Source organism: Etheostoma spectabile, chromosome 8 (genome assembly GCF_008692095.1).
Source record: "Etheostoma spectabile isolate EspeVRDwgs_2016 chromosome 8, UIUC_Espe_1.0, whole genome shotgun sequence".
NCBI classification, from domain to species: Eukaryota; Metazoa; Chordata; class Actinopteri; order Perciformes; family Percidae; genus Etheostoma; species Etheostoma spectabile.
Window position 1 is genome coordinate 18,225,015 of NC_045740.1, and position 23,400 is coordinate 18,248,414.

Genomic DNA, 23,400 nt, shown 5'->3' on the forward strand with positions numbered 1-23,400 from the left:
GTAGTGTTTGGAGTTACTGTGGGGTGGGGTGGGTTGGGGGGATGCTGGGGCAACTGAGAAGGCCAGGATTGATAAAGTGACTAAAAGTGCTGGGAAAATGGAGGGAGAGTTAAATAGTGGATCAGGTATATGACTATTGCCTGGTAAAAATGAGAGAAAATAATGAGGGACCCTGTGTCACCCTCTTCACGGTAATCTGACTGGTTACAGGGTTATGGAGCGTAGTGATAGGCTAAGACCTCCTGTGATAATCTGACTGGTTACAGGGTTATGGAGCGTAGTGATAGGCTAAGACCTCCTGTGATAATCTGACTGGTTACAGGGTTATGGAGCGTAGTGATAGGCTAAGACCTCCTGTGATAATCTGACTGGTTACGGGGTTATGGAGCGTAGTGATAGGCTAAGACCTCCTGTGATAATCTGGCTGGTTACAGGTTATGGAGCGTAGTGATAGGCTAAAACCTCCGTGATAATCGACTGGTCTACGGGTTATGGAGCGTAGGATGGCTAAAACTCCTGTGATAATCGACTGGCAGGGTTATGGAGCGTAGTGATAGGCTAAAACTCTGTGATAATCTGACGGGCAGGGTTATGGAGCGTAGTGATAGGCTAAAACCTCCTGTGATAATCTGACTGGTTACAGGGTTATGGAGCGTAGTGATAGGCTAAGACCTCCTGTGATAATCTGGCTGGTTACAAGGTTATGGAGCGTAGTGATAGGCTAAGACCTCCTGTGATAATCTGACTGGCAGGGTTATGGAGCGTAGTGGTAGGCTAAGACACTAGTTTTTTTATTTTACTGTATTTTTTTGTATAGTATTGTACTGTATAGTGTATTTATTGTATTGTTTTCATGGGTATTACGGCGGGTATGAGCACTGTAATTTCCATTTTTTATGGATTTGTGATACCTGTAAGTAACACTGATGGGTTGAAAATGGGATTGAAGGGTTTATCATTTATTTTTTTTAATTGAAATGGCAATCTTAAAGTGGCTTTTCCATATTGTGTTTGCATTTGAATGAGTTCACAATCTAGCTGAGAGACATCCGTGGCTGACACATTTATTTACATAGTTTTGGGATGTCCCTAAGAGCTTTTTTTTTGGCCATGATCCAATTTTAATACATATTGAGTATCTGTCGATACCGAGTCCCGATCAGACGCTTGTGTTTGCCGATAATAGAGCTGCACACTTTTTTTGGTTCACAAAAACAACCAAGTAACTAAAGGATGTCTTCTGCTTAGCTCGTCCGATTGACAGTCCCGATTTTGACTAACGAGTCCTGAGAATTTTTGATCATTATGCATTATGTAATTAATGATTTATGTATCACTGCATTCCTTAGTATCCCATGAATCATGAGTGAATCATCAGGAATTGACGTGTTCGTAGTCGGTCCTCAGTGACAACACGACTAAACCATTGGGTATGTGGGCCCATCATTATGATTTATTAAGCATGATCATAATTATTTTTCTGCAAAACGGTGTGGTCATCACTGCGCCAATTCAGATTTGAACACAACTTGTGCGTAATGATGTACTCACCTTACTTAACCCTTGTGTTGTCCTCGGGTCAAACTGACCCGTTTCAAAGTGTTTTTTTTATCAATAATATGGATTTCTTTCAACCAAATTGCCCAAAAATAACATGGATGATTCCATACAACCTTCTTCACGTCAATTATAACTTTCATTGAATTTTTTGGGTGTTTAATTTAATCTTATAGCATTTGAGTTATTATTATTATTATTTTTTTTTTTTTATGGTTTCAAAACAGTATCCAGACTTTGACATATACCCATCTGTGATCCACTCAACATCTTCAGATTTTAACTATTAGCTAAAATAGTTCATAATTTCTGCCTTTTTTTTAACCTTAAACATATGTATAATTTGATCCAAATGAGGTTTATTGACCATGAATTCCAAGAATAAGTGTAAAACCAATTATTAAACCAGCTCAGGTTTTTTTTTAAAGCGCCAAAAGCTGGAAAAAGTGACCAATAAATCAGAAAAAGGACAAAAACATTGGAAAAGCACAAACTTTTTCATAAATTTTGACCTGGAAGGGCAAGTTCTTGGTTAACGGGAAGACAACACAAGGGTTAATGCTTTAGCTGATGTGTTCATGCGTGAGGTCGTGAATCAATTCCTGATGATTCATAAGATATGAAGTAATGCACAAATCACGACTTAATTCATGAATGCATAATTCATGCACCCTTAATGTAAAGTGTTACCATAACTTTAGTTCAAGTCTGTGGCAGCAGTTCCAAATCATTTGTTTGGTGCAATGGCACTTCAGTGGGTGCATTTTGCAAAAGATTGCTTTAATTTTGAAAAATGAAGTTGGTCCTACACAAAACTCGCTCTATGTATTTTTGATAATATTTCTTAGATATGTAGACTACATACCGGGACAATTCATAAGTATTAACTAAGATACCCCATTCTGTTGTGAGCAGTAAGCCTGTTGTACATGTGCTGTTGGCGCAATTGTGTCTAATCTGTCCATGTCTGCATAAGCCTGAGTAGTGTAGTACGTATTATTTAAAAGGCTGCAATTGATCATTACATATTTGAATATTATTGGAATTAAATCAAATCAAATGGAATCAAATTGTATCATAGAGGAAGATTGACAGCTCTGATACATAGATTAGATAATACTTCACTCATCCCATAATGGGCAAATTCACTTGTTCTTATTTACATGTATATAGAAATACGAAAAATTGAATTACGCTTGGACTAGTACATGCTTATCTAGTTTAGTACAACTGGCAACAAGATGTACAGTACATGGAGTTGAGAAAATAAACACAAATCGAGGAACAGGTGCATTATTTGACAGGGACAGTTTTCCTCCAAGTGTCCTGCCTGACGTGAACTAGTAATATCTAAAATGTGTGACTAGACCAGGACAGAGAGTGGCTGTGGTGGTGGAAGGGTTGTGGTGAGGGCTCAGGGCCCAGTTTGTAGAAGAAGAAGAAGAAGAAGAAGAAGAGCAACAGCATGTTGGTCAGCGACCGAATCTTCACACAGAAACAAGCAGCTCACGCTTACACTGGAACAATCCTCTCTCCACATCTATTCTGGGAGTTGGTTTTCTTTCTGCCTCTAAGTCTCTCTCTTTCTCTGGCTCTCTCTCGCGCTCTCTCTCATCCCCACAAAAGAAGAAAGACAAAGACATTTATGGAAATGTGGAGAAAATAGGGTTTGTGTCTTTGGCGAGCGCCGTGGCGTTTGCTGAGCGGTTTTGTGATTTTGACGCCCAGCGGCTGTTTGTCGGAGAGGCAGCGTCTCATCATGGCTGTCATTCTTGACATGTTTTTCATCCCCCTCCGCCTCCCTCCATGCTGATTGGCTGAAAGGATGGCAGGATGGATTATTTTGCATCTTCTTCGGGTGTATTATTAAATTTCTGACACGGAGGCATTGTAGAACAAAACATGGCAGCTAACACTGATAAAAGAGATCAGTTTTAGCTCGCTGTTGGCCAGCAGTAAGTAGAAAAATAATTTGAAATAACATACAAATATGATCATAAAATCTGGGTGTTATATCAAAATCTTCCCATAAAGAGAGGCGAAGTCCCTCACCTTCCGCTGGACCCCCAAAAAATATGTACTGTAGTGAACGGGGAGACACAAATAATAAGTTAATCCCATTTGAATGGAGCCATAAATTAAAAATTTGACTTTTCCTTTCCAACGTGTAAAATGACAGTGACCATGTGGTAACTTCTGTGAATGAATGGATTGCTGAACCCAAAGTTACACACACACACACACACACACACACACACACACACACACACACACACACACACACACACACACACACACACACCACACACAATGGTTTAATTATTACCCAGAGCGAGTTAGCCTACGTTTGCCTGCTGGTTTATCTACAGTTTTGTTACAAGTCACTACAGATATGACATACATTATTATGAACGTGTGTAAATTAGAGCCCGACAGATACATCGGTGGGCCGATATTATTGGCCGATATGGGCTTTTCCCGACTTGGTGTTATAATGATAAACGATTCTGATATGAATTAAAAAAGAAAAGAAAACACAAACGACGGATAGTTTGTCCGTACAATGTCCCTGTTGGCAACACTCTATTCATTTTCTGCTTTGTGTTTTTGTTTTGTTTAAAGGACTTTAAGGAAAGGATCTTAAATTGTTATTATACATTTTGTAACTTATTGTTTGTATTGTGAGAACTATTATTTTTATGATTGTTAGTGTGTGTGTTGTGTGTGTGTGTGTGTGTGTGTGTGTGTGTGTGTGGTGTGTGTGTGTGTGTGTGTGTGTGTGTGTGTGTGTGTGTGTGTGTGGGGTGGTGTGTTCCCTGCTGATTTTGACATTTGCCCACGACAAAGAGAAGATCAGTCTATAATTTAATGGTAGATTATTTGAACAGTGAGAGACAGAATAACAACATACAAACGCATTTAAAATGTTATAAATGATTTGCATTTTAAAGAGAAAATATAGTATTTGACCCTTCTGCAAAACATGACTTAGTACTTGGTGGAAAAACCCTTGTTGGCAATCCCAGAGGTCAGACGTTTCCTGTAGTTTCCACCAGGTGTGCACACATCTCAGGACGGATTTTGTGCCTTCAGGTCTGGAGACTGGCTAGGCCACGCCAGGACCTTAATGTTCTTCTTCTTGAGCCACTTCTTTGTTGCCTTGGCCGTCCACGACCCATTTCCAATGCCCTGGCTGAACGAAGGCTCACCCAAGATTTCATCATCCCCTTTTGATGCGGTGAAGTTGTCCTGTCCCCTTAGCAGAAAAACACCCCCAAAGCAAAATGTTTCCATCTCCATGGTTGATGGTGGAGATGCATGTATTTTAACATAGGGGGGTGTATACTTATGCCCCCTGTATTTTAACATAGGGGGGTGTATACTTATGCCCCTGTATTTTAACATAGGGGGTGTATACTTATGCCCCTGTATTTTAACATAGGGGGGTGTATACTTATGCCCCCTGTATTTTAAGAAAGAAGATAATTTATTTATTTACAATACATTATTCATTCACAAAGAAAATTGGTGTCCTTAAAAGAATGGATTTTTCCTCTTTTTTTATTTTTTTTATTCCTCTTTTGAGTCAACTTAAAAATTTAAACTTATGAGCACAACTGTAAATGTGCTTTCTTGAGCAGGGGGACCTCGCGGACGCTGCAGGATTTCAGTCCTTCACGCCGTAATGTGTTACCAATTGTTTTCTCAGTGACTGTGGTCCCAGCTGCCCGATCCTCCCGTGTAGTTCTGGGCTGATTCCTCACTGTTCTCATGATCATTGCAACTCCACGGGGTGAGATCTCGCACGGAGCCCCAGGCCGAGGGAGACTCTCAGTTCTTCTGTGTTTCTTCCATTTGCGAGTAATCTCACCAACTGTTGTCACCTTCTCACCAAGCTGCTTGGCAATGGTCTTGTTGGCCATTCCAGACTTGTGTAGGTCTACAATCTTGTCCCTGACTACCTTGGAGAGCTCTTTAGTCTTGGCCATGCTGGAGAGTTTGGAATATGATTGATTAATTGCATCTATGGACAGGTGTCTTTTATACAGGTAACAAACGGAGATTAGGACCACTCCCTTTTAAGAGTGTGCTCCTAATCTCAGCTCGTTACCTGTATAAAAGACACCTGGGATCCAGAAATCTTGCTGATTCAGAGGGGGGGGGGGTCAAATACTTATTTCTCTCATTAAAATGCAAGTCAATTTAAAACATCAGTTTTTCTGGATTTTCTTATTCTGTCTCTCACTATTCAAATAAATCTACCATTAAAATTATAGACTGATCATTCCTTTGTCAGTGGGCAAACGTACAAAATCAGCAGGGGATCAAATACTTTTCCCCCTCACTGTATATATAAAAATCCTTTTTTCTGTCAGTCTCTGATGCCATTTCAACAGTCTCTGTAGGCTTTTGCTTCTAAACGATGCATTGTAGTGATGTAGTAGGAGTAACGTTGCATCCCTGTAGGAAACACACCAACATCGTAGGTGAATAGTCTTTATAATTGCGTATTTTCACAGTCGTCTTGTACTTTCAACAGTTTTGCAACAACCAGATATTTTCTTGACATGGAAAAAAAAGATCATTTAAACTGACATGTGTAATTCATGGTTCAATTCAAATGGGATCAAATCATTATTTGTCTCTCCCGGTTCACTACCTTACATTTTTCTTTCAAAATAATGTCCCATGGAGATCCTCAGGAGGGGGGGAATTCACCTCTCAATAGGCCACACATTTACCCTAAAATTATCAGGTTGGCTTTATATGCTTCAACTGCAAGAATGAGCCCTTTTTATTATAAATGTAATCTAGTGCATATAATTTCAGAGAACCTTTCTAAGCATCTTTATTTGAAAACCGTCTTATTTGAGAATTCACCTGAATGTATTCAGGTGAAGTTTGACAATTAATTAATTACTTTGCTTTCGGACCATGATGGGCTGTCAATGAATGCCAGCACCGCTGTAATGTTTTTCTAATCTTAGGTTGCTGTAAGGTATGTTTTATACTAAACACTTTTGTTCCTTTTTTAAAGGCTATTATTAGGTTGTCATCTCTGATACAGTAATTGCAGACATGCTGATTCTGTCGTCTTATCTGACAGCTTTCGCCCTCCGAGTGGTTCTCGGCCAAAAAGTGAGATTTGTATTTGAGTAGAAATCTTTTTTTCAGCGAGGTGAAACCTCCGTAGGAGCTCATTAAAACCTCTGACCATCTCCATTAATCCAATACAACCGGTTGCTGTGGAGCCTGGAGTCAGCAACTTTACAGTGTCTTATCAAAAAAAGAAAATCTGCTTCTACAAGCACAGAAAGCTTCACTATTAATTAAAAAAGAAAAAAAAAAAAAAAAATGTCAACTGTGTGCTGAGGAGAACTTTTCAAAAAGTGAGCAGCAACAGCTGTGAGATGACAAGCAAAAAGCAGACTTTTTGTATTTCCAGTTGAAGTGTTAAAACATGAGTCTTACATTAAGGTTGGCCATCGTTTTGAATTTTAACAATTAGGATTCAATTTTTCCTTTTGATTACGGTTCTTTTCGAGTCTCGATTCCCGTTCTTTTGGTGGGTGAAGTTGAAACGAGTCACATGCCTATTGTTCATTAACAGGAGGAACGTTTTTATTTTGATTTAATGGTGGTTTGCAGTTTTACCGGGCTTTTTTTTTTTAAATGTAAAAGCCACACTAGAGCGCCGCTTACTGTGCTCCGAGGCTGCCGAAGCGCCTGGCCGCTACGGAAACCAAAAATGCAAATATTAAATTGGGAAGTGATGATCTGATTTGAAACCAAATCCTCTAGAAACGAGTAATTTTATAACAACTCCATGTAGACGTGTCTTGATGCCCAAATCTAGTCTTACATGAGACATGAGATGTTCACTATCGACTTTACTGTAAGTTGGTGGATGCCATGTGTTAGAGATTCGTCCTGATGGTAGTTAAGGTGTATTGAAAAAAGATGTTGCATTTATTGAACTTTTAAAAAGCAAATCAACTGTAAAAACACCTTGAACTGGGACATTTTTCTTTTTGTACTTGCAAAAATGTAATCTGCAAAATAATCGTTTTTCTCGGCAACATGGTTTTTGTGATCGTCATGAGCCGAAATTGCCATCAAAGTTCGATTGGTTGCACTTCCAAGTAGGGCTGCACAATTAATCGAATTTTAATCGCGATCACGATTTTGACTTCCCACGATCAAATTTGCGTGATCGAGCGATTATTTTTTTAAAGCGCCATTTCATAGAACGCTCCGGGTTTTTTGCATAGCCCATCTACCGCTGCTACCGTCTGCTCATGAGCCAATCAGTTGTCCCTGCACCGTGCAGCTTAGTTTCTAGATGTAGACAGTCACAGAGGACAGAGGGACGGGAGGAAAACTCAACAGAGCAGTCGGTTACACGTCAGTCTCAAGGTTTACCAGTTTGCCAGTAAACGCAACATTTTGTCCCGTTTGTTGTTTTTCAGACATGCCCGCCCAGAGCCATTGTGGGATGGCTCTAGTGCTTAATTCTGACCAAGGCTGAGATTTGGGAAAAGACTTCAGATACAGTATAGGGACCACTAAGGTCTATATCAAAGAACCTTCAGATACAGATTAGAAGGACCACTAAGGTCTATATAAAAAGGACTTCAGATACAGTATTGGGACCCCTAGAGGTCCTATATAAAAGAGACTTCAGATACCGTATTAGGGACCACTAAGGTTTATAAAAAGCACTTCAATCAGTATTAAGGGACCACTAAAGTCTATTTAAAAAGAGATCAGATACAGTTATTAGGGACCCACTAAGGTCTTATTAAAAAGACTTCCGATACGTATTAGGGACCACTAAGGTGCTATATAAAAGAGACTTCGACTAGTATTAGGACACTAAGGTCTATATCAAAAGGCTTTCAGATACAGTATTAGGGACCACTAAGGTCTGATAAAAGAGGGAACCCTTCTTTTTAGATACAGTTTTAGAGAGGGGGACCACTAGGTCTATATAAACGAGTACTTCAGATACAGTATTGGCGAACCACTAGGATCTTTATGAAAAGAGACTGCAGATACAGTATTAGGGACACTAGGTCTATCTAAAGAGACTTCAGATACAGTATTAGGGACCACTAAGGGTCATAAGCATCCAAAGAGTCCCCATGGTCATGGGACCTTTAGCAGGACACAAGCGCATGCCATCATTGAAGCTAAATTAAAAACAAACTATTTTGATGGCTTTTAAAAGGCGGCAGTCTAACTCCGCGGAACGGACACAGCACCTAACCGCTTGATTTTTGTTGGCTCTGTGCAAAGATCATGAGGACAGTCAAGACAAGTTCGAGTTGTCAAGGAAGGCGAAGAGGAAAAATAAATAAATAAAATTAATATTTGAGCGGGCTGGTGGATCGCTACACTGCACAAACGGACCGAACAAGAATCAGAAAATAAACTGCCAATTGATTTAGCAGACAGACAATCAGCGCCAGTCCCACTCCCATCGCAGCAGCGTGTGCTAACACACTAATATAATTCCCGTGATGCACGGATTCATGAAATGATGAAAAGTTCTCTTTTAGAAGGAGTTGCAAAAAACGTTTGCACTTCTCGTCCAGACAGTACAGAACCAGTTAAGGAGTGTATCTGTGGTACTCATAATGTGGTAGATGGTTTGTTTAGTATTACTCCTTTTATTAGTACATGGTTCAGTGAGAACATCCACAATAACTGCCGTACCTTAAATGTTTCTGTCCAAAACATCACATCTTTGAGTATTGATGAACCTACCCCTTGAGTGACGTTTGATTCGAAGTCCTTGGGCCAGCTGATCTGCGAACAGGATGACGTGATGGACGGGTTGAGGGAACAGGCGTTCGTGCGGAGAATCTTCACTCTCTCTGCGAACAACACACGCGGACAAGTCGGAACACTGTATTCAGAGGGTGTGTTCAGAGACTGACATGTCATGAACACACAAGTCGTTGTGCATGTTCTGAAGTGGATTGTGTAAGTGTGTTCTGTAAATTGGGGACATTTAATGAACAAGTTGGCCATTGTTTGAGATGTGTGTGTTATGAAACGTGACGATAACCGAGACAAACAATGCTCTACGTAACCTGTACAAAAACATGTAATAACCAGGCCCAAATACAACTTGAAAAAAAAAAATTTGCTGTTATGTGGTAAACATTTCATTACTGTCATAACACATTATATCGTGTCTTAATTTTTTTTTGTACCTTGAGTAAAGTGGAAACTATTGCCTGTTGGATGACAGTTCAACCAAAACTCTCTTATATCCCAACGGGATACAAGGAGAGGTGAGGGCTGTCACTTCTTCAAATCGGAGACACATAGCGGGTTTAAGAGTTAGATTGGATCGCTAGACGTAGTCTGACGTTTCAAAGCCACGTGCTCCTGCCCGCCTTCTTCTGCCTCCTATGTCTTTCCCTGGTATTCTTACCCTACCCATCCCACTCCCTACGCCTAAACACTAACTACGTCACCAGGGGGCAGATCCATTTTTAGGCTCATCCCACAGACAAGGTAGCAGAATTTTAAATTAATAAAAGCATGTACCACCGCCACTATATGAAGAGCCACAGTCAAAACACACCACCACCAACCACACACCCACACCACTGGCCTCCGTTCTGGCTTTCTACAATCCCGATGGCTTAAAAACACAACACCTACAGTCGTAGAGGCCACATTACCACAGTGTAACACACCACCTACTCCTCAGTGCTACATGCTCAGCTTGGGATCTATGGTTCACTTTACTGGTGTATCGTACATAAGAGATATGAAGTGTCTAAACACTAAAAGCTTCTTTTTAGTACATTGTCATGAAAAGTATGGGGTCTGGTTAGGGTTCTCTCCCGTCTGTGTTCTGTACAGTTGTCACGTCCCTCTATTAGAGACCCCTCAAGGTAATGTGTTACCTCTTAGTTTTTGAAAGTACATTACCTGTCTGGTTCGTCCTCGTTTTCCAGTACAAGCTCTATAATCATCTACACAATTAACCTTCGGTGAAACTTTTAAATGACTTCTGAATTATCACGTTACCAACAACACAAAAAACTTCTCAGTGCTGACCTTTGAACGAAAATAAATTGCCTACGCTTTTAGATACCATCAAGTTGATTAATACCCGTGTTCGGGATTAAAGGTCCAATATGTCTTAGAATTACTGTTATAAATCCAAACGGAAGCCCCACCGCATCACCAGATATTAGGAAAATACTAAGTTGAAATACTATCTTTTCTGACCAACATGTTAATGCAGTATGTTCTCTCTTTTGAAATGTTGTTTTGACTGTGTGCGGTATCAAGGTGTCCGTTAGACAGCCAGGCCAGGTTGCCAGATATATCTGTAACATGGTCAAGACGTGACACCCATATTTTGGAGTCTATAAGGTTTTAGCTATAATTTCAATGGGTTTCCTTTTTTCTAAAAACTTCCATTAAACTTCTACCCCCACAAAAAGATGATCCCTCTGTACTGACAGGGACTGGTTTGCTTCCTTGTAGTGACACGTGCCCTTGAAAATACAACACAGCATCACTCAACTCAGCTCTTTCCTTCTGTACAACCTGCTCTGGATCTGGTTAAAACACCCCACAGAACCGGCGGCATTGAACTAACCCAGCTTCAAAATGACAGCTGAAATACACTGAGACAAACACGCTTGAGCGTTACCTTGGATGACCAGTCTTCAGGATGACGTTGCATGACGCCAACCGACACAGCGCACGGCATTTCTGAACCATTTCCCCTTGGAGACATAAAGAAAACATTTCCTTAGAGACGACCTGAAAGCATTTAGGTCTCAACCACGCGCGTGCAGAATTTCCCTGGAGGGCCCGTCTGCGGACAAAGCCACGTCAGAAGCTGAGCATGAAAAGGAGCTGCGGGACAGCGCTGGATTACTTTCCTGCTTTGTTTTTGATAAAGGATCCCCGTAAAAAAAAAGAAAAAAAAAAAAAAAAAAAAAGAAACTAGTACAGTGGTGCCAATCTTATAATTGTGGTCAAAATGAAAGACTCTCTGCTGGCAACCGTAACCTTGACCTGTTTTGTTGGAGCAGCGGTGCTGGTGGTGAGAGGGAGATGGATCCTGGTCATTGGGCTGGTACCTGGCGCCGGGCCCGCCCCCTCACGACAACACACGGAACAGCATGGCGTCACCTGAGGGACACGAGGAGAAGGTGCATTCAGAAGAGGCAGGCCATTAATGGAATTTTCAATCGCATTAGGATTGCTCAGGACGATCACAAAAGCACAGTAATCCGAGAATTTTATTTTGTATTTTAGACGTTACAATTGTCAAGTAAACTCTTACTTTGTCTTGTGTTCTGAAGGGGAATTCAATCACAGGTTGAACGGGATTAAGTATTGTGAGGGAGATTTCACCATTTCACTGTTGATTTGTTTTCACGTAAAACTTAAATGCCATCTGTCCGAAAGTCAATGAGAAGATCGTGTTAAATAGTAATCTTTGATTCAAACTTGATCAGAACAATCGCAATTTGATTTTTCTCATCAATCGACAGCCCGAGTTTCTGCACCCAACAAACAGGTGAGTTTTGGGTTAGAGTCAGTCTCTGCTTAATGCTAGGTTTGTGAAAAATAGTGTCACTGATGGTTCAAAAAAAAAACACAAAAAAAAAAAAGATGTCCAGTCAGTTTCAGTCTGTGTTTGGGACAGAAGTGAATGCGTGGTTTCACGCTTCAATCGTCTCCGTCTAATAAGACAGGACACACGCCAAACCAGTGATCTCTGGTTATTAAAAGGTCTTTGGGTTTTAATTCCAGTCCGACTGTCCCGTCCACACAGACGATATTACCGGATAAACCCTCTGACAGGAACCACCGGCTCCATGTTCGACGGCACGCGGGGGGGTGGGTTAAAGTCTGCGAGGCGTTTCGAGATGGACCCTAGAAAAAGTGTTGGGTTGGTTCCCAGCAGTGCACGTGTGCTTCCTGTTCAGAGCTTGTTACGTTTGATTTCTGGCAGATTTGACCGGAGAGTCCCCTCTGTTACTCGTCGACTGAGGACGGCAGGCGGGAACAGCCTTCTAGGTACGAGAGCGGTTTCAATCGGCCGTGCAGTAGGCGCTCAGGCAGCAGAAACCCAGCCAGGAAAAAAAATAAATCCAAACCTCTGATGTTAGACCGGAGGGGCAGGAGCCCCGGGGCCAGGGCAGCCTCAGAGCTGCTCTGAAGATGACGCCGATGCTACAAGTCAACTCGGTAGTCGTCTGAACCCCAAATACATCACAAAGCTCACAAAGCCCACACCACCACACACACACACACACACACACAACACCCACACACCACCACACACACACCACACACACACACAACACACCACACACACACACACACACACACACACACAACACACCACCACACACACACAACACACACACACACACACAGCTCAGAATTACCATCACCAACTCACTGCGACAGTGGCATTAGATTACTTTTCCGTGGGTGCAAACAGGAGTTACACAATTTTTTTTACCTGACGGCTGACATAAGTATCTGGTTCAGTCATTTTCTTAGAACTTCTCATTTAGGCCAGGGCTTGCCGTTTAGATGACGAGGGCCATTTAGGAACCCAGCATAAGAGTTTTTTTTTAATTGGTGGGTTTTTTTTTAAAGATTTTTTGGGGCGTTATAGGGCCTTATTTGACAAAGACATATAGACATGGAAAGGGAGAAAGAGCGGGAACAGCAAAGGGACCCCATCCGGCGTCAAAACTAGGGTCTGCTGAGGTCAGGAGTAAACATCTATATACGGGCGCACGCTCAACCACTGAGCTATCCTGGCGCCGCAGCCAGGCAATGTTGGAAGATCATAGGAAGAACATGTTGACTTTGATATTAGTCCATAAAAAAGGCATTTAACATATTGTGTGAGCACCAATCCCCTGTTGGGATAAGACTTACCTGTCCAACAGGGGAATTTGGTGCTCACTTTCTGTCCCCCGAGGGACACAAGTAATCCAATTTTTCCTGAAACTCGTTTTTGGGGGCGCAGTTTGACGCAGTACCAAGTTAACTGTATGAAAGTAAGCACTAAAAGTGAAAGTGTTGAGATGGACTGGGGTGATTCAAAAAATAATGCATGCATTTCAATTCATGTTCAATAAAAAAAAAAAAAAAGGGACAAAACACCGATGCAATAAAAAGATTCATTACCTAAGAGTTTAGGGAATCCATTATGTTGCCTATCAGAACAGCAACCCTAACACGGGGACGCATCCCATATTCCACCTGTATCTCCTTAAATCCTCCAAGAGACTGTGTATCCGTCTGTGTTAAGTAACTTAGGTTATCATTCAAAGACATCTTTCAAATTAGACAAAAGAAACACTCTTAGTTGTCATTGTCAACTATTAACTAATCGACAACTTATTTTGATCATGTGATTAAAGGTTGTAAAAATCTCTGGGTTCCACCGCTTTATAATGTGATATAGTCTGGTTCCCTTTAACTCCTCTGATATTAACTGAATTCTTTTGAGTTTGGACAAAACAAGCCATTTGGGACGGTCTGTTGGGTTTTTGGGAAAATCTGATCCGTTTTTACAATTTCTCCCTGGCCTTTTATTATAGCCACAACCTAACAGATGAATCAAGAAATAGCTGACAGATTAATTAACATGCAAATAATCTTAGTTGCATTTCAAAATTGCTTTACTTTGCAAAAATGACTGATTGAGCCAGTAGCTCTTCGGCAATCCGCATCCTGCTGGTGATGTGACAAAAGAAAACAACCACCTGGTGATAAAATCTCCACACCTTATCCCACTGATCTCCACTGAGCTGAGACCTGCAGCCCAAGAGTGGTTTGTTGTCAGTTCAGCTGTCAAGTAATGAACGTACCACGTCGAGCTGTCCCTCCATCCACCGGCAGCTACTTATATTTCAGAGACCAGTCGGCTGATCCCCGCGGTGGACAGCAGCTGATCCCTGCCAAATATCAGCCGGGCGCACATGAGCAGACGGGCGGCCGTCCTGCTCTCCCGAGCGTCACCGAAACGCACCGCTCAGCGCTCCGGGACATAACTCGGAGGTGAACTCAAGTTCATTCCCACAACATCGCTCATGGAGGATCGGTGAGAGGACAGAGGATGGACCTCCAGCACCGACTCAGTAGCAGAGGGCATGACAATTGGGCTGGAGGACTTTAGATGTTGAATTTACAAGAGGGTTCTGCCAACGCGTGGGGTTTTTTGCACACATAAAACCACTGGACAAAACAAAACTGATTGGTCAGTACCAAATGGAGCCCGAACCACTAAAGTAAAAAAAAGTACAAAAAAAAAATATGTTTGTCGATACCGACACAATATGTGCCTATTTAAAAAAAAATATGAAAATGCCGATACTTTTAATGAACTATGTATATATTGTATATTTTTTTAAGCCAGAAACGGTTACAAACAAATGATTCCTAACATTGTTATTGTATTTATGATTTCACTAAATTATAATATCATATGTTTATTGTCACAACAAAACGAGAGGAACATCAAACATATTAAGTTTCTGATAAAGTAAATGTTGTAAACCAATACAAACTAAGATATGAAAACTTAAAGTCATTTGAACAAAAAAACGCATTAACAAAAAAAATCAGTGTTGCCAACAGGGGACGGTTGTAGAGCCCCTCTGTGGACAAACTATGTAACGCCATACTCATAACATGGTTGACAGTCCGTTTTTAAGTTTTAAATATTCATTTCATCAAATACTATTTGTCAGTGAAAAATGATTTTGATGAAAGAATATTTATTTTAAACAAAATTAAAATCGGCCCTATAAGTTGGTACCTAAGATGTTCTTTTTTTTTTTTTTGTTTTTTAGGGTAATGTATATCGCTGCAGTACCAAACATGGATGTTTTTTGGGCACCCATGCAGCACATATGGCATCACTACCACCAGCCTGTAAACACAGAGGCTTCAAGGAGAAAGGGAGAGCATCGCAGCGCTTTAAAACCGTACTTTATCATCTCAGAAATGGTCAGAAAAAACAAATCAGCTTAAGAAAGCCAAACAGTTTGACAGAGTTGAAAATCATAAAAGGTGCCCTGCCACACAAATCTGTTTTATTGCATTTTCTTTAGATAGTTAGGTCATATATATATAGTGTGTGTGTGTGTGTGTGTGGGTGGGTGTGTGTGTGTGTGGTGTGTGTGTGTGTGTGTGTGTGTGTGGTGTGTTGTGTGTGTGTGTTCTGTGGTGAATGTGAAGATGAACTGCTACCTCCTCTGTCTGCTCTCGCCCCGCAAAAGAATACGAGCGAGAAAGTCAGACCAATCAAAGCTGGTCGTCTGACTCATGCTACATGACGCTCATTAATTTTCATGCATCTCGCCCAGTTGCGCTGGGTGAAGATCTAATAGCCAGGCTCATCATTGCTAGCTGCTAGCCAATCAGAGTACAAGCGTTAGCTTCTGGTTGGAATATTCTAATGGAACTGTGCCAATGGAGCGTGAGCTTCCTGCCGGACCTTTCTATACCACGCTAGAATGCTTGAAACAAGGAACCCACCACGGCATTTATTACCACAAACAATGTTACAGAGGTAGAGTTGGGCAATAAATCGTCTTATATGACATCATGATATGAGGTAATTTCGTCTTTAGATTTTGGCATATCGTAAATATTGGCATAAGTTATTGTCTTTTCTGGTTTTAACATGCGCATACAGTAAAGTGATTTTCTGATTCTTACCAACTGGTTGTAACTGTACTATTATTTGCCTTACCACTTACTCATATATCCACGTTCCTGATGAAGTACTCATCACAATCTCTATCTGTAAATATATTACACATATTGTTGCCGTATTGCGTACAATGTTAGACCATTACCAACAAAGTAACGCCAAATACGTTGGGCCAGGGCACCTTTAAACTATGAGAAACTGATAATCATGAAACCACCAGAAGTAATCACCTGTAAGACATCATCCCTGAAACTCCACTGTTCAAAACCCAACATGAAGTCTCCCACTCCCGCTGAAGACTAACTCAACTCTAACCTAGCATATTTATTACGTGTTACAATCTCCAATGTTGCCCGAGCACTCTCATATTATGACAGAGTAGTAATCTACTCACTTCAGGGTTCCTGCAACTGAAGGTTTATTTTCTGATAACTAAAACCTCCAGCTGCCACAGCACGCTAACAGCACTCTCACCTTTTGAATAAAAAATAAAAAATAAAATAAGACTACTCGGCCGCACGGTGATTTCCAGGGCTTTTTATCACTCAGGAGCAGCTGCAATGCAGATCGGAGGGAGTATATCGAGGTGGAGCAGCGCTGCAGTGGCCTAAAGAACCCATTTTTACAAGCCCATTTACAAAACCACTTCAGCAGCACTGATTTCCAGGCTCTCTGTGGATGGGGGGCGGAAAAAACAACAGGCAGAACGCCCTGACACAGACACTCCTGTTTAAAATTGTACTCAAACCGCAATTACATCCTCCTTAAAAGAAGTTAAACTGTTACACTTTTTAAAAAAGCCCCTTGCCTGCCTGCCGCCCCCCCCCCCCCCAATACCCGTGCTAAACAATACGTGAGCATGACTAACCGTGCCTGAGCCGCTGCATTAACACAGCCCAAAATACAGTTGGCGTCATCAAATAAATGCTTGTTATTGCTCAAATTTGTTATGTTTATACGTAAAAACAAGAACTATTTCACCAGTCAATTGCTCTGTGAAAGGTCCATGGGCATGAAATGTCACTTAATGAGTTTATTAACATAAATGAGGTTCCCCCCAGCCTGCCTATGATCCCCCAGTGGCTAGACATGGTGAAAGGTGTAATCTTGCCCTGGTATCCTGCTCTGCCTTTAGAGAAAATTATCTGGATCTGGCCCCTTATGATGTCATAAGGGGCAAGGTTCCGCCCCTTTCTCGATTTTGCCCGGACGGAAGAAAATGGGCCCACCCTGAGAGACAGACATAAGAGAACAGTGGCAGCTGGTCAAGGCCACGCCCCACGCCTCCACCCTTAATTACCTCTTTATTGAGCCGCACCGATATTACAGCCAATATGGGCGTTTTTCAAGATTATTTGGTAGGCATTTATACAACCAATTAAAAAACTAAAAAAAAGTTTTTCTTTAAATATTTCATAACATTAGATTTATCAGCACTCGTTTTGTTGTGACAACTAAAAAAGTTAATTATCCTATTAGTTAGTGAGAACTCATAAATAACTGCCCAATAACTAATGTAAGGGAAATTTGTTTGTTTGTACGCATGTCGGATGTGAAAAAAATATGGCATATATATATCAGCGGATAGATCGGCAATCTCGGGTAGTTTTAAGAACAACAATACCGGACGCCCTTTAAAAATCCGTCTTAAATCGGTCGGCCTCTAACGTCCGTTTCGCCCGGCATTTATAAGTGTGCAATCGAATCTGCGATATTCGTTCCGTTACATACCGGTCACATTAGGAAACCATGTTGCAACCAGGTTCCAATACACAAACACTAGTGTTTCCAGCAAGCTGTTTTAAAAGAAAATTAAACTGCGATAACACCCAACAAAAATCAAAACAGACGGACACAGTAAGAGCAGCTGGTGAACGAAATCTTTCTGTTTCCCCCAGGATATGGTGGGAGACCACACCCTGAGCTAAACAAGGAGAGTGAATATTGGACAATGGCCTGCTGCTGTTGATGTCATGGCCCAATATATTGAAATAGAGACGTTGGTGGACAGTAAAGAGCTAAACGTCTAACGACAGTGTAGCTCTATCTGATCTAGATGCATGGTAGCTTCAACAACGGCACCGCTTAAACGAATAAATAGCCTACTTTATCTTTTCATGTTCCGGCAGCTGCATCTCTTCATCATCAGAAGAGGACGAAATAGTCAGAAGAATGAGGAGGTAATACAACGTCACTGTGCAGCGGAAGATATGTTTTTATCTAGTTGTTATCCCTACAATCCACGTCTTTTCTCCCCCCCCCTCCCCCTTCCTCCGGGTGTAGAAACACAGATCTAAAAAGATATGTCCATGCAGACTGGAGGGGTCTCCTCTGCAGTAGGAAATCAGAGTAATCCTCCCAGAGGGCAGCAGGAGATGACCAACGCAGTCAGTGATAAGAACGACACAGGCTCAAACGTACAGACATCACTGTCACAGAGAAAGAAGGAACCGCGACAGTCAGCTGTTCATTAAAGCTACGGTTTATGAACAACGTCCAGGATTAGGCGCACAAGACAAAAGAGCTATAGCGGTCATGGCGTTGTGTGTCGAAACCGTCACGTGTGGGAGTCAACCCTCCGGTGTATGCAGCCGCCACACAAAATGTAGGGATAGGTGTCCCTCAAAATATTATCGAACAATTACCAAATGAGAGTGACTCTTGATACCGGTTCACTAACACATACTTTTTTTGATACCACTTTCATGTAACAAATTAAAGTTAACAATATACCCCGAACAGCACAATCTGTGGTCTCTGTGTGTATGTATTTCTCTGCGACGTGTAGTGCTAAACAGCCAATCGCAAGCTCATTAGATCTTGGAGAACATGCTGCATGCTTATTGGCTAACTGAACGCTGATGAGATTTACTCCTTAGTGCAGCAACATATATCGGTGGGGCCCAATATTAATCGCCCAATATTAGGCTTTCCGGATCTATCTGTATCTCTTTACATTTATGATTGCCGATCTTTTTTTTTTTTCTAGTTAGTTTTTTAATTATCGAATTAGTAAAACATAATGGCCTTTGGATGACGGGATGAAGGTTGGTGATAATGGGTAAGTAGATTATTGCCATTAAGAGTACAGCCCCCCCCACTCAGATCACTGCTATTCTGCTATAATGGAGTGGGTATGGAAATTTTTAAGTGACACCACAAACCTTTGGACCGTACGGTATCTACATTAACCCATTATCCAAACCATTCATAATCGTAAATGTGCGTGTAATTTATATAGCGCTGTTTCCAGTCCTTAACAACTGCTCAAAGCGCTTTATAATCTACAGGAAACTTCACATTCATTCAATCATCCAAAGGCAATTATGTTTACTACTTCGTAATCATTTTAACAAACTAACTAGAAAACACAACCTGGCACACCATTGCAATTATGTCAGCACAACGTAATTACTGATTACGCCCTGGTTTCAAAAAACAATGTAACTGATCTCAGCTGGTATTCGTCTATATGGAGGGAATGGAAATTTTAAGTGACCCCAAACTTTTGACCGGTAGTGTATATTATATATATATATATATATATATATATATTCTCTTTTCTCTATCAATTCTTTTTTTTTTAATGGTCTGCTGAAATTATACTAAATGTGAAACGACGGTCAACATGTAAGGAGTTTTGGGTGTATGTTTGCGCACCGAGGGCGCTCTACAAGTCCCTGTTGGCAACACCTGATGTTTTTTTGTTCAAAGAGACGTTTAAGTGTCCTATCTTAAATTTGTTTTTTTATACATTTTTATTTTATCAAAACTTAATATAGTTTGATGTTCCTCCTTGTGTGACAATAAAACAATTTATTATAATATTTGTTTATATTGAGAAAATCAAATAACAAAAAAAAAACACTAGGGTTCGGGACATCTGTTCGTACGGTTCCGATGTTTTTTAATATAAATATATATCAGCCGATGAATATATCTGAATATTGGATTTTAAATAACCAAAAAAAATATTCGGTTCCACTTAAAAATCCTTTATCGTCGGGCTCCTACTACCTGTAGTGTTGAATGGTTTTAACGACGGGCCAACAAGATTACTTAAAATACTTACAGAAACTGCGCTGATGGCAGCAACCTGGCCATCCAGGCGTGTACGTCTGGAACGCATACTGCTTTGATTTTTATGTATTTTATTACTTCAGTTAAAGGTGCTCTAAGCAATGTCACACCGTGTTTGGGTTACTCATTTGTGGTGTCACATACCGCAAACGTGTGTTGAAGCCCCCCCCACAGAATGGGGGGAGGGGACCGGATAAGGAGGATGGGAGGGAGCTGTCGCGTTTGTTTGAAAACTACTTCAGGTGGACTACAGGATTAACATTTAAATTTCAAGACTTTTTAAGATTTGTTAATACCCAATTCTAAATGAAATTTACGACCAAATTACGAGTCGGAAATACTACAGTGGAAATATACAGGAATTTTCCAAGTAAAACCAAAATTAACAGTAGGTTAAAATGTACATAACTCGTGAGTTTAAGAACATGACTTAATGTGTGTAATCTGCAAGCAGTAACACACAAATGTAATTGCTGTCTAATATATTATTACAATATTTCAGAACATTTGGGTCCTTGAACAAATAGTTATACATCAAGTGAAATACATCAAGTGAATATTTAAAAAAACACGTCCTTTTGACAAAAAATATAATTCAAATGCCAATTCCAGCTGCTTTTAAAATGCAAAGACTATTATATGATTTTGTGCCTAACAGACACAGATAGAGAGACTCAGATGGAGGGTTGCAGTTGTGGAGAGGACTCATGGAGAGACATAGACAGCCAGTGTTAAGGAGTGGTTTTGCGGGTGTGGAATATGTGTGTGGTGTGTGTGTGTGTGTGTGTGTATCATATGTGTGTTTTTCAGCTCCAGTGACCAATTTTTGTTCAAGTTGTTGATGTTCTACTCTGAGCTTTTGTGATATACTTGAGAAACAATTCATATACTTATAATAAAAAAAAACAGTGGGCGGACTTTGCACTTGGAGAAAGCCTTCCACAAAGAGTGTCCGTACCTATTTATAAACGATATACGCACATGCAAGTCAGCTGTTTGATCTTTAGTTTTCTGGTTCAGTGTCTCAACATAATACAAACTCACCTCCATTTCGGACTTCTGTGAGAGGTCTTTTTTTTATATATGGCGCCATCCAAATTTAGTCCACTATCTGGTCTTGTCTTTTCCAGAGGAACTGACTGTCAAGCCTTGAATCTAGAAGCAATTGCGGAAACGTCCTCAGTCCCGTCATTTGACCTGTATGAATTGGTCTGTCACGGTACTCGCCCCCCCGTCACCTCGGTCATGACGTGGTTGGCGTAGTCCACAAACTGCTCGTAGCGTCAGCTGCGTTGTCTGCTGTAGATTGTCACGCATAACATTCTAGCGGTGTAGCGTTGACATGTTGTAGCGGTGGAGACAGAAACTAGCGATGGCGGGTTGCTGTCGTGCCTTTAACGTTCTCTGTTTTTCTTTGTACTGTGCGATTCCACCGCTCTGTATCACCATTGGCTCAAGTTTGAAAATCTTCCGCCACATAAACGGCAGTTCGCTTCATAACATTTTCAGCAACCGACCTTAACCGGGAGGATAACTCGTGTGTTTTCAAGCCACTTGTCACGAACTTCGCATTTCTCCATGTTCTAGACGGCTATCAACAATTACTGTATCACCTTGCATGCTTCTGAATTACGGAATCCCGCGAAATTACAATCTCACATGACTACGCCACGCAACCCCGCCACGAAGAAGCTTGATTTGGTGGGTGGTTAAGGTAGGCTAGCCGATTGGTCAGGGGATGGAATAGTACAAATGCGCTTATTTATCCACGGACAACGCAAGCGCAAAGCCATACCGGGAAAAGATATACACAAACATATTTTAAGACCTACCCGAATCGAATTTAAGACAATTTATGCTTTTTTAAGGCCTTAATTTTTAGCGACAGTGGATTTAAGACTTTTTAAAGACTTTTAAGGACCCCGCCACCCTTTATTTGAACGTCCCAACTCGCTTAGAGCAACCTTTAAGTTGGAGAGTGGTTGCATGTTTATTTAATTTGGCTGAAAATTTGGCATCCTGGTGCGCTTTTGTGCTGTTGCGGCTTACCCATTACTGACCTGCTCTACTCACTGCTGGTTAAATGAATGATTGCGACGGTGGTGTTCGCTTGGTTTTTTTTTTTTGTGACCGATTGCGGCAAAATCATCGCACTCAGGACAAGTTGTTTGAATTGAACGTACAAACCCGCGCTGCACAGAGGCGATCAACACGAGCCCATCAGCTTAAAATACGGTCTAGCTGAAGAACATTGAACCGGAAGTAGGGCTGCCATCTTATGGCCAAAATGATCTCAGATATTTTGATCAAAGTTTTGAGTGCGGATTATTCTCACGCATCTATTTGTTGATTTTAGCCAAAACTAGGTTATCGCACGTGCTATTTATAACTGCGAGAGGCGAGTGTGTGGTGACGCTAACTCACAGCGAGACGGCGGAATATTATGAAGGGGTCCAGCACGGGTCGCCCGTTTTCACCACGGCCGTGTTAGGAACGTCTGCTAACGTTCCTGTGCTGCATTTTGTAGAACTATGATATTCTCCCAATGGTCACATCTCTGGCACAGGTCCAGAGCTCAGTCTCCGCTGTTACTCTAACCACTGAAGTTAGTTGTCATCATAACCTTCTGTCGGTGTTCTTCGCAGTGCGGTCCGCGATAGCAGAGTTACCATGGAAACACGGTACAAACACCGGTTTGCCCCCTCATCTTAACAATATACACGTCTGTGTTAATAAAAAAATTAGAACGTAGTACAAATGTCGAAGTTTGACGGCGCTGTTGTGGGCCGTGGCGGAGTCAAGAGGAGCAGATCCCACACAGGCACGGCTTTACAGACGAAATGGTTCATGTAACGCAAATTAAACCCATACCAATATAAACAGTCATTGCAGCGGCATGCGAGGAAATTAGCACCGGTGCTGTCCTAGAGGAGCTAAACGACTAACAGACCTACTAGCTAATACGACGCTATTAGCTACACGCTACAGACTCTAACAACTAGCACGACTAGCCCACTGGTCCACCGCAG

At 41.2% G+C, this 23,400-nt stretch overlaps 1 protein-coding gene and 2 long non-coding RNA genes across 3 annotated transcripts in view; 1 reads left to right on the forward strand and 2 right to left on the reverse strand.

Moving 5' to 3' along the window:
* Nucleotides 1-23,400, forward strand: part of pot1 (protection of telomeres 1 homolog) — a 96,977-nt gene that overhangs the window by 3,581 nt on the left and 69,996 nt on the right. The window lies entirely within an intron of this gene.
* On the reverse strand, nucleotides 1,431-6,949 carry LOC116693834 (uncharacterized). Its single transcript, XR_004333015.1, has 3 exons — nucleotides 6,938-6,949; nucleotides 6,479-6,482; nucleotides 1,431-1,573 (listed from the first exon to the last, which is right to left on the reverse strand). It is a non-coding gene; the product is annotated as an uncharacterized LOC116693834 (long non-coding RNA).
* The window catches only part of LOC116693842 (uncharacterized), a 19,907-nt gene continuing 7,005 nt past the window's right edge, over nucleotides 10,499-23,400 (reverse strand). Inside the window, exon 3 of the long non-coding RNA XR_004333023.1 lies at nucleotides 10,499-10,509. This is a non-coding gene — a long non-coding RNA (uncharacterized LOC116693842). The remainder of the gene's footprint in view (nucleotides 10,510-23,400) is intronic.